The sequence below is a fragment of the Palaemon carinicauda genome, chromosome 16 (genome assembly GCF_036898095.1).
Source record: "Palaemon carinicauda isolate YSFRI2023 chromosome 16, ASM3689809v2, whole genome shotgun sequence".
NCBI lineage: Eukaryota > Metazoa > Arthropoda > Malacostraca > Decapoda > Palaemonidae > Palaemon > Palaemon carinicauda.
Window position 1 is genome coordinate 31,839,189 of NC_090740.1, and position 12,430 is coordinate 31,851,618.

Here is a 12,430-nt window from a genome sequence, read left to right on the forward strand (position 1 = left end):
AAGTTAGGGATATTTACGTCAGGAGTTAGAATTCTGGAGACCTTAAGGTAAAATTCTCTGGGAATATCACTGTAGTTAAATATACCCCAGGAAGCTACTCTTAAAGGAACTTCCATCAGGACGACATGGCTTGAGCCCAAAAATTGTCACTAGATGAATACAGTACTGTATTGTAGTGTACTGTACTACGAAATATTTCTGCAGTTAGTGTCTGAAATAGTGTATTTTACTCATAGCTATTTCATCCTTGCTACATTTAGAGTTAGTGAAAGCAAGTTAAAAAGGTTGGCTATGCTGGCAAGATAAGGTATATATATCTATGTCAAGTTTCAAGAGTAGTTGGTCAAAGTGTTTCTCCCAAATTTGCGTTTCTTACCTGTTTAGTTGGTAGACTGCTAAGTGATTCCTTCAAAGGAAGTGTTTCCAAAGAGGTTCTTTGAGGCACTATGATTTTTTGGATTAAAATTAAGTTCTTAGAGCTTTGTATATTTTTTAAAGATATCACAGGAGAAATTGTTTCTTTTTTGGGCTCAGGCCATGTCGTCGTGATGGAAGTTCCTTCATTAGTAGCTTCCTAGGTACAGTATATTTGACTACAGTGATATATCCCAGAGAATTTACCAAAGGTATCCAGAATTCTAACTCCTGGAGCGAATATCCCTTAAAATTTTAAAAGGGATATCGCGTAATATCAGAGGACGTATTCTTGACACGTCTCATAGCTATCTACACCCCTAATAGCGCTTTCGCTTCGAGGGGAAAAGTGGTGACGCTCCTACCGTACTGTAAATAGTGCGCCAAATCGCCACCGCGCGGCGCCACCAAGCCATTCTTTCTCTTGAAGCTTCGTTGACCGGTGTTATCCCGTGTTATCTCTCGCTATTTTAGAGTTATTTGTCGCTATGATGTCTTCACCAGCCTCATCAGCTTCTGGAAAGTTAAGTAATATCTTTGAATTGTGTAAATGTAAGCTCTTGCCAGTTTTGCTTTTCGATTGAGATCATAATTAACGTAACAAGAGCTGTTGCCAGCCGGATGGCGTCATGGACGCGGTCGTTCTTTCTGTACATTTAGTTAGCCAGAACGACCTTTTCCCGGCATTATTTGCTTTAATAACTTTAGCTATTTAGAAATTTTAGCTAGGGATTCTTATATTATGTCATTGTTGTTGTGGATTTGGCTATTTATGATCGAGCCTCACGAGTGCTCGGCTTCCTAGCCTAGGCACCTACAAACTTCATGCATGATATAACCTTCCTGGTAAAGTTTTATTGAAACTCAGGCAATATTTTATACATTTAAGATATTACTGCTTTAAATTTTCCTCTTCCAAGATAGTATACAAGAGAGTTTCGGTGAACGATTCTCAATGCTCCTAGGCTACTAGCCTAGGGGCTTTAGTATACTTTCATACATGTCCCCATTGCTCTTATATTGTCTTTTAAGGGGAGACTGACACCTCCTAAACCTTTTATGTCGATACTAATCTCCTAGGTGATTTAAGAGCAATCCCCCTTCCCTCTGATTAGCCTAGGCTATCCTCAGTTTGCTTTGCTGTGAACCGTGTTCTGGCAAAGTTTTACTGAAGCGTTTCGCTTTCTTTCTCCTAACCACTGAGTCGGTTTTGAGTTTAGAACGGGACATCAGAGTAATAAGGCTGTGTTAGGCATCTTACTGTCTTGGTGAAATGATTTCCCATGTCAGGTTAAGCTGCCTTTACAGGAGGCTAAACCTCCCTAGTCCATACGTGGAGGGTTTTGTATGACAATCCCTCCTTCCTTGGTCTAGCAGACAGTCCTGTACTGGTAGATCTTAGACCAAAGAAATGACTTCTTCATTGCCTAAGGTCTCTGGTACGACATTCTGTTCTCTTGTGAGATTGTGTCCTATGTGCTGCTCTCTCACTTGACTAACCCAACCTGGGGAAATGATTTCTCCTACCTGAGGTTACTCCATGAGATCAGAATCCTTTAAGTTGGGTGGTGCCTTCGGGCATTACCTTACTTATAGGACATCTACCCCCTCCCCTCTGTCTCTTTCGTGTTGGATGAGCCATCACTCTCCCTGGCCGTCATTCTACATTTGACCCTAAGGATTATTTGTAGAACTGGCCTGAGGTTCCCTGTCTGCCGCTGGCCGAGCCGGCTGCCGGCAGGTACCCTCATATTCTTTAGAGTGTTCTTCAGTCCTCCCTTAGACTGCCTTCCATATCCCATGTGGATGGGATATGGTTGGGTGGAAGCCCGAATACAATTCCCCCTTCCACTTGAACCCTCATTCTAGATGTAGGCCGGCAAGGCTGAGCCTTTGCCTTCCTCCATCCTCTCTTTTTCTCTGCCTTTCATTTTACTGGGCCATGTCGACTGTCTGCCGGCCGGCAGTTGCTCTGCCGCCGCTTACCGTGGGTGTCGCTGATCGACGACCCAATGAAAATAGACATACTGGGACCGACTGCCGGCTACTGAGTTGCCGGCCACCCATAACCTGGACATTTGCCGCCGGGTCCTACTTGATGGAAGGATCCTCGGATGCCGGCCAGCAGAGCCGCTGCCGGCGGCCTGCCGCCCATTACTTTGAAGACAGTAACTGCCTTCAACAGCCCAGAATAGACCGGCATATGCCGGCTAGCCCGGCATGTGCCGGCAGGCCCGTCAGGACTGGCGGCATGCTGCCGACAGTCAGTGCTGTAGCCCAAAAGTTTTTTCCAACTACAAGGTGCTTCATGGGCAGCCTATTGTGAGACCATCACATATAAGAGAGCGATTCTCTCTACTATTAATGGATATTAACCATTATTGTTTTTAATCCCCAATATTGAACCTAGAAGATTGTGTTAAAAAGACACTCTATATCAAAGGATATCATCTTCCCCTAAAATTCGTTAAGAATTTAGTGTTCAATATCGGAGGAGGTCATAGCAATGGGCTGGACAGGAAACACATGTAGGTGTCTTTCCTATCTCTAGCTTACCCTATCCAAGCTAATATTACAGTGAGCCCTCGCTACTGCGCGGTTCGACTATCGCGGATTCACGACTTCGTGGATTATTTTCATAATGCATGTACAGGCAGTCCCCAACTTACGAACACAATAGGGACCGAGAGTCTGTTCGTAAGCTGGATTGTTCGTAAGTCGTTAGTGTTAAATTTTGGTCTAGAGTAAGCGTAACCTAACTCAGATGTCTACGATTTTCAGCCGTAGAAGTCAACAAATAGCCCCATTTCATATAAAATAGGTTATTACAAATATTTTACTTTTATCATATTACAGTAGTCTGTATAATACTGTAAAGTTCAGTACAGTATGTTGTTTTATTATCCTGTACTGCACACTACATAATAGAAACTTGCACACACAACCGGCCATACATATACACTGCATTTCTGAATCAGTTGACTTGAAGTAAAATCGTAGTAAATATAATGTACTGTACAATTAGTACAGTACTGTACATTAATTCCTTTTTAAATAAATGTACTGAAAGCTATTTTATTGTTCCATTACCCATTTTTTTTTTGGTAGAAACTTACGTAAACAAGCGGCCATTTGCATTATGTACTGTACTGTAATGTTTACCTTTTCACGCGCTGATCAAATCAGCTGACTTGTACCGTACTGTATTTACTGTATGTAACAGTACTGTGCATTTAACTGCTTCGTGGTTGTTTTGGTATTGTTAAATAAAATGCAGAAGGTTAGTTTACTGAATTGTTTTATTTTAATTTTGACCGACGGAATCATTCTTTGTAGAGTATACGTCACGTATCTTGTGACGTCATGTATTTGGCGGAAGCGTGCTGACAAACTGAATGATTTCCTTTCATTATGTTGCCGAGTAATCTTATTACAGCATTCCCATAATCGAAACACCGAGTAACGATATCAAGTGTTTTAGTGGTCTGTATCATTAGTTATGAGATTAGTACAACTTACCGTAAAGTTAAGAAAAAAAAAGTCTGATGACATTATATTTCCTCTGGCGGAGGGCGAGAGGCAAATCAAGTGATTTTCTTCCGATCCGTTACTATTCCCATAATCGAAACATCGAATAAGGATATAAAACGGATTTTGAGCGAAGCGAAAAATCTATATTTGGGTGAGATAGCCATGACGTCCTGATGGAAGAACGGTTCCTTTTGGTAGCTTCCTTGGGTATATTAACTACAAGGATATTCCCAGAGAATTAAACCACAGGTTATCACAGAATTCTTACTTCTGGTGCGAGTATCCCAAAGGTTTCCCTTTAAGACATCGTATATGAACAGGGGACGCATGTATTAACATGCCACATAGCTATCTGCACCCCATATAGAGTTAACACTTCGATATGGAAAGGTGGAGAATAACTGGGGAGCTGTTCCACAGTTACACTCGTCCGTGGCTACTTTTGGTACTCGAAACGTAAACAAACGGGCGCCATTGCTAAATGACGTCACGTCCGTCCTCATCCTGATGCCAGCTCCTTGCTAATCTCCATGATACAGCAGGACAGGGCGGGGCCTGAAAGGCTGGACTAGAATAGCAGGGAGGGTCCATCAGGACGTCATGGCTATCTCACCCAAAAATAAATTTTTCGCTTCGCTCAAAATCCGTTTTTTGGGCTCAAGCAATGACGTCCTGATGGAAGAGTACCAGAGAATCAATGTATCGTGGAAAATTTCCCCTTATTAGAGTAAGTGCCAAGGGCTTTGAATAGAGGTATGTGATGTGACCTCGGTAGAGGTTCCGTGGGGATCCAGCTTCCTGCCCCCCCTGGCAGAGAAGTCCCAACGGGTTATACCAAAATTCAAAGTGGTCATCGAAGGGCTACTCACCCTGCGGAGAGTTCGTGAAGGACTCGGAGACAAGACAGAATGGTCAATATTCGTGTAGGAACATTCTCAACAGTAGATGAGTGATGGTTAATCACTATATTCCATGGTTAGAGAACAATCTGGTCTCGAAGGTATGGCGTAGGTAAGTATTCAATTAGGAATATTACACAGCATAGGTGAGTATATAATACAGACAAAGCATATTATTCTTCTCATTTCAAAGGAAAGGGGTAAATGAAACTATGACATTCATGTATTTCATAGTGTAAATAGGAGCGAAGAGAGACGCACAAGTAATAAAATAGACATTTTATTTCATAAATTGCAGGTTATAGTAGTAATAAATGCAATAAAGGATGTAAAGTTAATTTACAATAATAAATAATGTACATAGAAATTAGAAGACTTCAATCTTGAATCTGAAAGAAATTTCAAATTTTTAGAAAGCACAAGTTCCAGAGGAACGTCAGTCTTTAAAAAAGGAAAAAACACATCATGCCCTTAGGCATGTGGCACTCATGTGAAGTCTATGACATTTCACCTTGGAAAGAACAGTCTATTAGAAACACTAAGTGTCCATGAAATCACTATGTATCACACGAGGGTCAACACAGGTACCCGTAGAGTTAAAGTCCCAAGTAACTCGCTGTTCTATGCAGAGTTAAACTGCAGGTTTCATAACACTACCTGCGGCTACCACGAAATGTTTGACTTCATGCACTTGCTTCGCGTAGTGCTTGAAGAAAACACGCGAAGATTTCCATCCTGTGAAGCTCTTGAGGCTTTCGAAATCCATACTCTGGAAGAAATTCAGAGAAGATGCGACTTTTCTAGGATCGTGACCTGCGGGTGTACTGTCAGGATCCGCTCTGCGAATGAAGTAGGTGATTTTCGCTCTTAGTTGTTTCAGTGACAGGTCGCTACCCGATGTTTCTCCTTTGAAGAGTTGGCCTCCACCAAAGTCTAAAGTTCTTCGAAGATAGACCTTGAGACTCTCTACTGGACATAGAGAGACATCTTCCTTCAGGGGGCAGATTCTCCAGGGGCCCCATCTCTTGGTGGGTAATTTGTTTTTTGCGAGAAACGTCGGATCAGGGAAGAGGGTAAGTTCTCCTGAATCTGTGAACAGGATATGACCCTCGTCTCTTGATAATGCCACTATTTCGCTGACTCGGGCACCCGAGGCGAGAGCAAAAAGGAATATAACTTTTTGAGTCAGATCCTTGAGAGGGCACGAATTGTTGTCCAAGTTAGAGGCAAAATGGAGCACCTTGTCCAGGGACCAGGAGATAGGTTTTGGCGGAGGTGCTGGGCGTAGTCGAGCGCATGCCTTTGGTAGTTTATTGAAGATGTCGCTGGACAGATCAATCTGGAAGGCGTACAGTAGTGGTCTAGTCAAAGCCGATTTGCAGGTAGAAATCGTGTTGGCTGCTAAGCCTTGTCCATGAAGGTGAATGAAGAAGGACATGCAAAAATCAATGGTGATTTCCGTAGGGTTTTTTGCTTTGACGAACGAGACCCACTTTCTCCAGGATGATTCGTATTGCCGTCGTGTGGATTCGGTCTTATATTCCTCGAGGAAGTCTAGACTTTTCTTCGAGATCCCAAACCTTTTCTTCGCGGCTAGGGAGAGAAAATCATGAGATGAAGGTCCCTGACTTTCAGTGATGAAGCAAAGACAGTCGACTTCTGTACTTGCTGAGAGAGAACTGGGCCCGGGAGGGGGATCAGCTTGGGCTGCAGCTCCAGAACCAGGGGGTACCAATTGCTCCGGGGCCACTTGGGAGCCACTAAGGCCGCTGTCCCTTTGAAGGTTCTCAGTTTGGAGAGGACTTTCAGCAGAAGGTTGGTGGGAGGGAACAGGTATATCCTGGACCATCTGTTCCAATCCAGTGACATGGCGTCCACTGCTTCTGCCTTGGGGTCCTTTGGGGCCACATAACGAGGAAGTTGATTGTTGTCGCTCGTTGCGAAGAGATCGATCTGAAGTTCCGGGACTTGGCGAGAGATGAAGGAGAATGATCTTGCGTCTAGAGACCATTCCGACTCTATTGGGCTTATCCGTGATAGAGCGTCCGCCGTCACGTTGCGGAATCCTTGTAGGTGAACTGCAGACAGGTGCCATTTCTTCTTTTCTGCCAGACGGAAGATCGGAAGAAGTACCTGATTTATCTGGGGCGATCTCGAGGCCTGGCGATTGAGACATCTGACTACCACCGAGTTGTCCAGAGTCAGACGGATGTGGATCGAGGGAGGCGGAGAGAGTTTCTTCAGAGTGAGAAGGACCGCCATGGCCTCCAAGATGTTGATGTGAAACGTCTTGAATAGGGGAGACCATGTCCCTTGAGCCTGTTGTTGGTGGGAGTGACCTCCCCAACCCTCCAGCGAAGCGTCCGTGTGGATGTTGAGTGATGGAGGTGGGTGTTGAAGAGGAATGGACCTTTTCAGGGCCTTTGCTTCCGACCACGGCTTTAAGAGTAACCGAAGTCTGTTTGGGAGCCGTCTCTTGAGGTCTCTTCGAGCGATGGATGCAGAACGTCTCCAGACTCCCGCGGCATCCTTTAGCTGTGCGCGAAGCACTGGGTTTGTCACAGAGGCGAACTGTAGAGAGCCTAGAACTTGTTCCTGCTGTCGTCTTGAGATCCTTTTGGATTTCAGCAGTTTTTTGACAGACCCTGCTATTTCCTTCCTTTTCTTCTGTGGGATGGAAAGGCGGTGTGACTGAAGATCCCAATGGATTCCTAACCATTGGAACTTCTGAGCTGGAGAGAGGCGAGATTTCTTGGTGTTTATCTTGAATCCCAGGTGTTCTAGGAACTGGGTGACTTTGTTGCAGGATCGTACACAATCTTCGGGCGATGTCGCCCAGATCAGCCAGTCGTCTAGGTAGGCCATCACCTGGACGCCGCGAAGGCGGAGCTGTTGAACGATGGCGTCTGCCAGCTTGGTGAAGATCCGTGGGGCCACGTTGAGCCCGAAGGGCATGGCCCTGAAAGCGTAACTTTTCCTTTGGAGTCGAAATCCTAGGTAGGAGGAAGCGTGATGATTCATTGGAACGTGCCAGTAGGCATCCGCCAGGTCTATAGAGACCGTGTAGGACCCTTGAGGCAGGAGGGTCCGTATTTGTTGAAGAGTCAGCATCTTGAACTTGTTATTCGCGATGAATTTGTTGAGGGGGGATAAGTCTAGAATGACTCTGAGTTTGTCGGAGTCCTTCTTGGGGACGCAAAATAGTCTCCCTTGGAACCTGGTTGACTTTACCCTCCTTATCACCTTCTTGTTCAAGAGTTCTAGGACATATTCTTCCAGGAGGGGGGTTGACTGTCGGAAGAATTGCTGGAAGGTTGGGGGTGGTTGAGTCCAGCTCCAGCCTAGTCCCTTCTTGACGATGATGTGTGCCCAGGGATCGAAGGTCCAACGATCCTGGAATTTGCGGAGTCTTCCACCCACCAGAAGCACTTCATTGCTTCTGGCTTCCCGAGGGTTTGCTACCTCGACCGCTAGCAATCTGCACCCCAAACAGCGTTTTGGCTTCGAGGAGGATGTGGCAAAAGGGAGCCGTCCAAAGGCTCTCGTAATACTATTGGGAATACAACAGCGCCATTCCCACGACGGCAGACATTCCTTTTTTTGTAGCGATCTCGCTCGGTGATATTTCCTGGTGATCTAACTTTTCGATCATTTTACAGGATTATTATTATGCTTTCTCCATCATCTTCCGCCTCTGGAAAGTTGAGTATCGGGTCTTTACTATGAGTATATTTTAGCTCCTGTTTCACAATGAAATTAGAGTATTTTATTGTGTTTAAGAGCTAGGCCAGTTACTGGAGGCACCATGGCGCCGTCTTTCGTTAGGCATGTGTTATTTAGATAGCAGAACAACTTCCAGTTTTTAATAGCTTTATTTAATTATTTTAATTATTTAGCTATTTAGGCAATTACTCTTAAAAAGTTTTGATAATGTGCATAATTTTTGTTTCCCTCTTTTCTCTGTCGATCGTATAGTTAGAGTTTCGGTGATTTAGGTAACCGAGATCTCGTATAGCCTAGGTAACCTTACCTAGACGTTTTACTATACGTTCAGACTTTTCCCGGTTACCCTCGTGTTTTGTTTTCATTCAGTGGAGACTGATACCTCCTATAATGTTATGAAACATTACACGTCTCTTCGGAGACTTAAGGGTAATCTCTTTCCCTCTGAGTGTAGCCTCAGGCTACAACCCTAATAGCCGTGTCTTGAATTTCATTCAGACATGGCTAACTTAGGGTTTGTCCTGTCTCTTCCCTTAACCGTTGGTTGTGGTATACCATCGGGTTTTGGGATTTAGTCAGAATCTCAGAGTATTTAGTCTTATGTCGGCGACCTGCCGGCAGGGCGAATGGATTGTAGGATACCATCATTCCCCTGCCGGCTAGGTGGCCGGCAATGGAGGTTAGCCCTCATTAGCCGCACTTGAAGTTATGGTAGGATACCATCTTCTCCTTGCGACTAAAAGACTAGTCCTATGCCACAGTACTCTGGGCTGAAGAGTAATTTTCTTTAGCTTTGGATACGTGTCACTGGAACTCTGTTTCTTCTTTGTTGAGAGGAGGTGGCGGTGCCGCCATCCCTTTAACTGTGTCGGCAATCTCTGGGTTGGAGAACTGAGTCTTTCCTGTTCCCTGGGATTCTGCTGATACCGAAACAGAGTTTCTTTAACAGGTGGTAGGATTGACAATTTTTGCCAGTTCCTTTCACACTCGTTACAAGACCCTGTTCCCTACCCCGCTGTCCTCTTTTGATGGCTGAGCCATTGTCTTTCTTTAGGCTGGCATCTTGCAACCTTCCTTTGCTGGTAGGTTGCCGGAGCCAGCCAGACTCCCTCTCGAGCCGGCAGCCAAGATGGCTGCCGGCGACCATGATGGCCGTGAGAGGGAAGTCCCTTCTGTTCCCAAGGTTCTTCTGTCCTCCCTTGGACTGCTGCTACAGGTCCTGTTGCCGGGGTACTGCCGGGCAGGCCGGCACAGATAGTGCCGACTCAGTTGGCAGCACGCCGACTGTACTGGTACTGCTGGACTTGCTGCCCGGCAGTGTATCGGCGGTACCTTGTCGGCAATAGTACTGTAGCTGCATGGAAGCCTGAATGGTACATTCTCCCCTTCTATTAGAACCTTCTCTCTGGAAAAAGGCAGTCAAATTAGACTTTTACATCCTTAATTACTGTATACATTCACAGTAAGGAGTAGCCTTTTTTTCCATGCTATCTCTCTCTCTCTAGCTAGCATGCCGGGTATGCCGGCAGGACCTAGCTATGCTTGCTACATGCCAGCTGAACTACTGTATATTTGATACAGGTAGCCAGTATATCTGCATTATAGAATATACTGCAGATAGAAAACTACTATATAGTTTATACTAGTAGTTATTTCCAATATATTTTGGATATCCAACACAGGCATTTGCTGAGCCCAATCCTATATTGAATTAATATGATTTCTTCAATATCCTGATTAGAAATCAGTATTAGGATTACCCTACAATATTAAACACTTCAAGGCAGGAGTAATACACTCCTAACCCTTAAAGGGTGGAACCTTTTTCCTTGAGTCTCCCTGATCAGGAAACTCTATACAGTATTTTAATATAGTAGGAAGACTACAGCAAATAGGCTGAGTGGGATATACAAATATATGTCTTTATTTTCCTAGTCCAGCTGGCTTCATGCTAGATGGACCATACTGTCATATGCTACTATGAAGGCAGCATAATGACTAGACTACAATACATGATGTACAGTAGCCAGTAAATTGCAATACTGTATAGACTACAGTACCATGATACAGTAGTATTTTCTGACATACCTTGGGTACCCTTGTACGAGCATTCTGCTGGTACCGTTCATATATTGAATGAATAGTTTTCTTCAATATTCTGATCGAGAATCAGTCATCCTGACCCCACAGTATTAACATTATTTTGGGACAGTGATTTGATACTTCTCTACCCCTAGGGGTAAGAGTCCTTCCACTTGGAGTTACTCTATAGAGAAATCTCCATGTAGTTAATACTGAGGGGAGGCAACAGCATTTGCTCACAGGGGTACACAAGTATGTATCTCCTACTATCCCTTTATAGCTTACTATCCTAAGCTACTCTATTGTAAAGGACATTTGCATGTTGATTGTCAAGGAGATAATCCATTGTATACTCATTTGGTTTTCCTTTCTTTACAGGAGGAACACTAGATACCTTGTGCTGCAGTCCTCTGCAAGGCCAAGAGTAAGTATTTTTACGGTCATAATACTTGCAGGTTTCATGCCCCCTGCAATATTATTTCCGGATCCCTACATTATTGGAACCCACAGGTTTGCAATATATGTCGGACATTAATGTCCGAAGGTTTTGAAAATCCCAAGTCTACGGAGATTAGGGTTACAGCTCAATATAAATTACGCAACTGGGTGAGAGGCTTTCAGAAGATCTCTCCGGGACCTTTCCTACCTAATGATAGGATGCGTAAGCTACTATTTCCGGAAGCAAGTGAGGAAACAGTACAGTAGTGCCTCAGGAGCCAACTACATCCCCTGACGGCCAGAAAACCTTTGGGATTAAGGGCAAGAAGTGCCCCAGGGTAGAAGAGGAAAATGTTGTGTCGGAATTTCCTCCACCTATGCCGGCTATAGAGCCATCGATGTCGACATCTTCGTCTTCTACCCCTCTATTGGATAATGTGGTACAATTATGTATCCAGCTGAAGAATCAAATAGAGAGCTTTCGTAAACAAAACGAAAAGCAGGAAGTAAAACGCAAGATAGAGCCTCGTAAAGCTTCTCTTGTCGCTTCCCAGGGGTCAGTCAAACGACCCTTGAATCAAGACCTACCAACATGCTCCATAACCAATCCCCTGGAGGTTTGCGGAGCAGATGCCGATTTCAAGTGGCAATCTCTACATCTCAGAGAAAATAGATGCTGTTCCTTTGGACAAAATTCAATTTGGCCAAGCTTTGATGCTTTCCCTAATTGTTGGGTTCGACTGAAGTACGAACCAAAGTCAAGAAAAGGAGCGGAACCAAAGGAGGTCTTGATTCTCGACCTTGATAAGGCACAGACTATCCTTTCAGGTAGTCTGAGAAAGGCGGGTTATTCAGAGTCAAAGGTATTCTCACTGAATAACAGACACCCTTCCTTTCTTGCTCCTACTTCACTCTCATTCCCCTTTATGGGGAAGGCATTTACTTCTGTTGCCAAAGCGGTAGAGGCGGGTAAGCCATGTCCCACACTCGATGAGTGTAAACCTTTGTCACCAGCTTTTCCCGGACAGGAAAAGGATTGGAAGGAAGTCCATTTGACATTTTCAGTAGGAAAATTAGACAAGGACATCGCAAGTCGACAATTCAAGGTATGTCTCCCTAAATTGTCTGAGTTGCTCTTGTGTAATGAACATGAGTCAAAGGAGAGACTTGCAACATCCCTTTCTCTACAAAACTACATAGAGTTGTGTTCAACCTACGAAAGTACCCCAGACATGCTCAAGGTCATAGCCAAAATGCATATGGCTATCTTGGTGAAGGACCTTTACGCCTTTATGAAGGCCAGGAGAGCATGTAGAGAGTTTGTGTTCGCTGATGCAACAGTG

The 12,430-nt window shown here is 44.4% G+C and overlaps 1 protein-coding gene across 6 annotated transcripts in view; it reads left to right on the forward strand.

Annotated features, from left to right (window-relative positions):
* LOC137655717 (rho GTPase-activating protein 18-like) overlaps window positions 1-12,430 on the forward strand; it is a 451,738-nt gene that overhangs the window by 403,897 nt on the left and 35,411 nt on the right. The gene's annotated exons all lie outside the window — the stretch shown is intronic.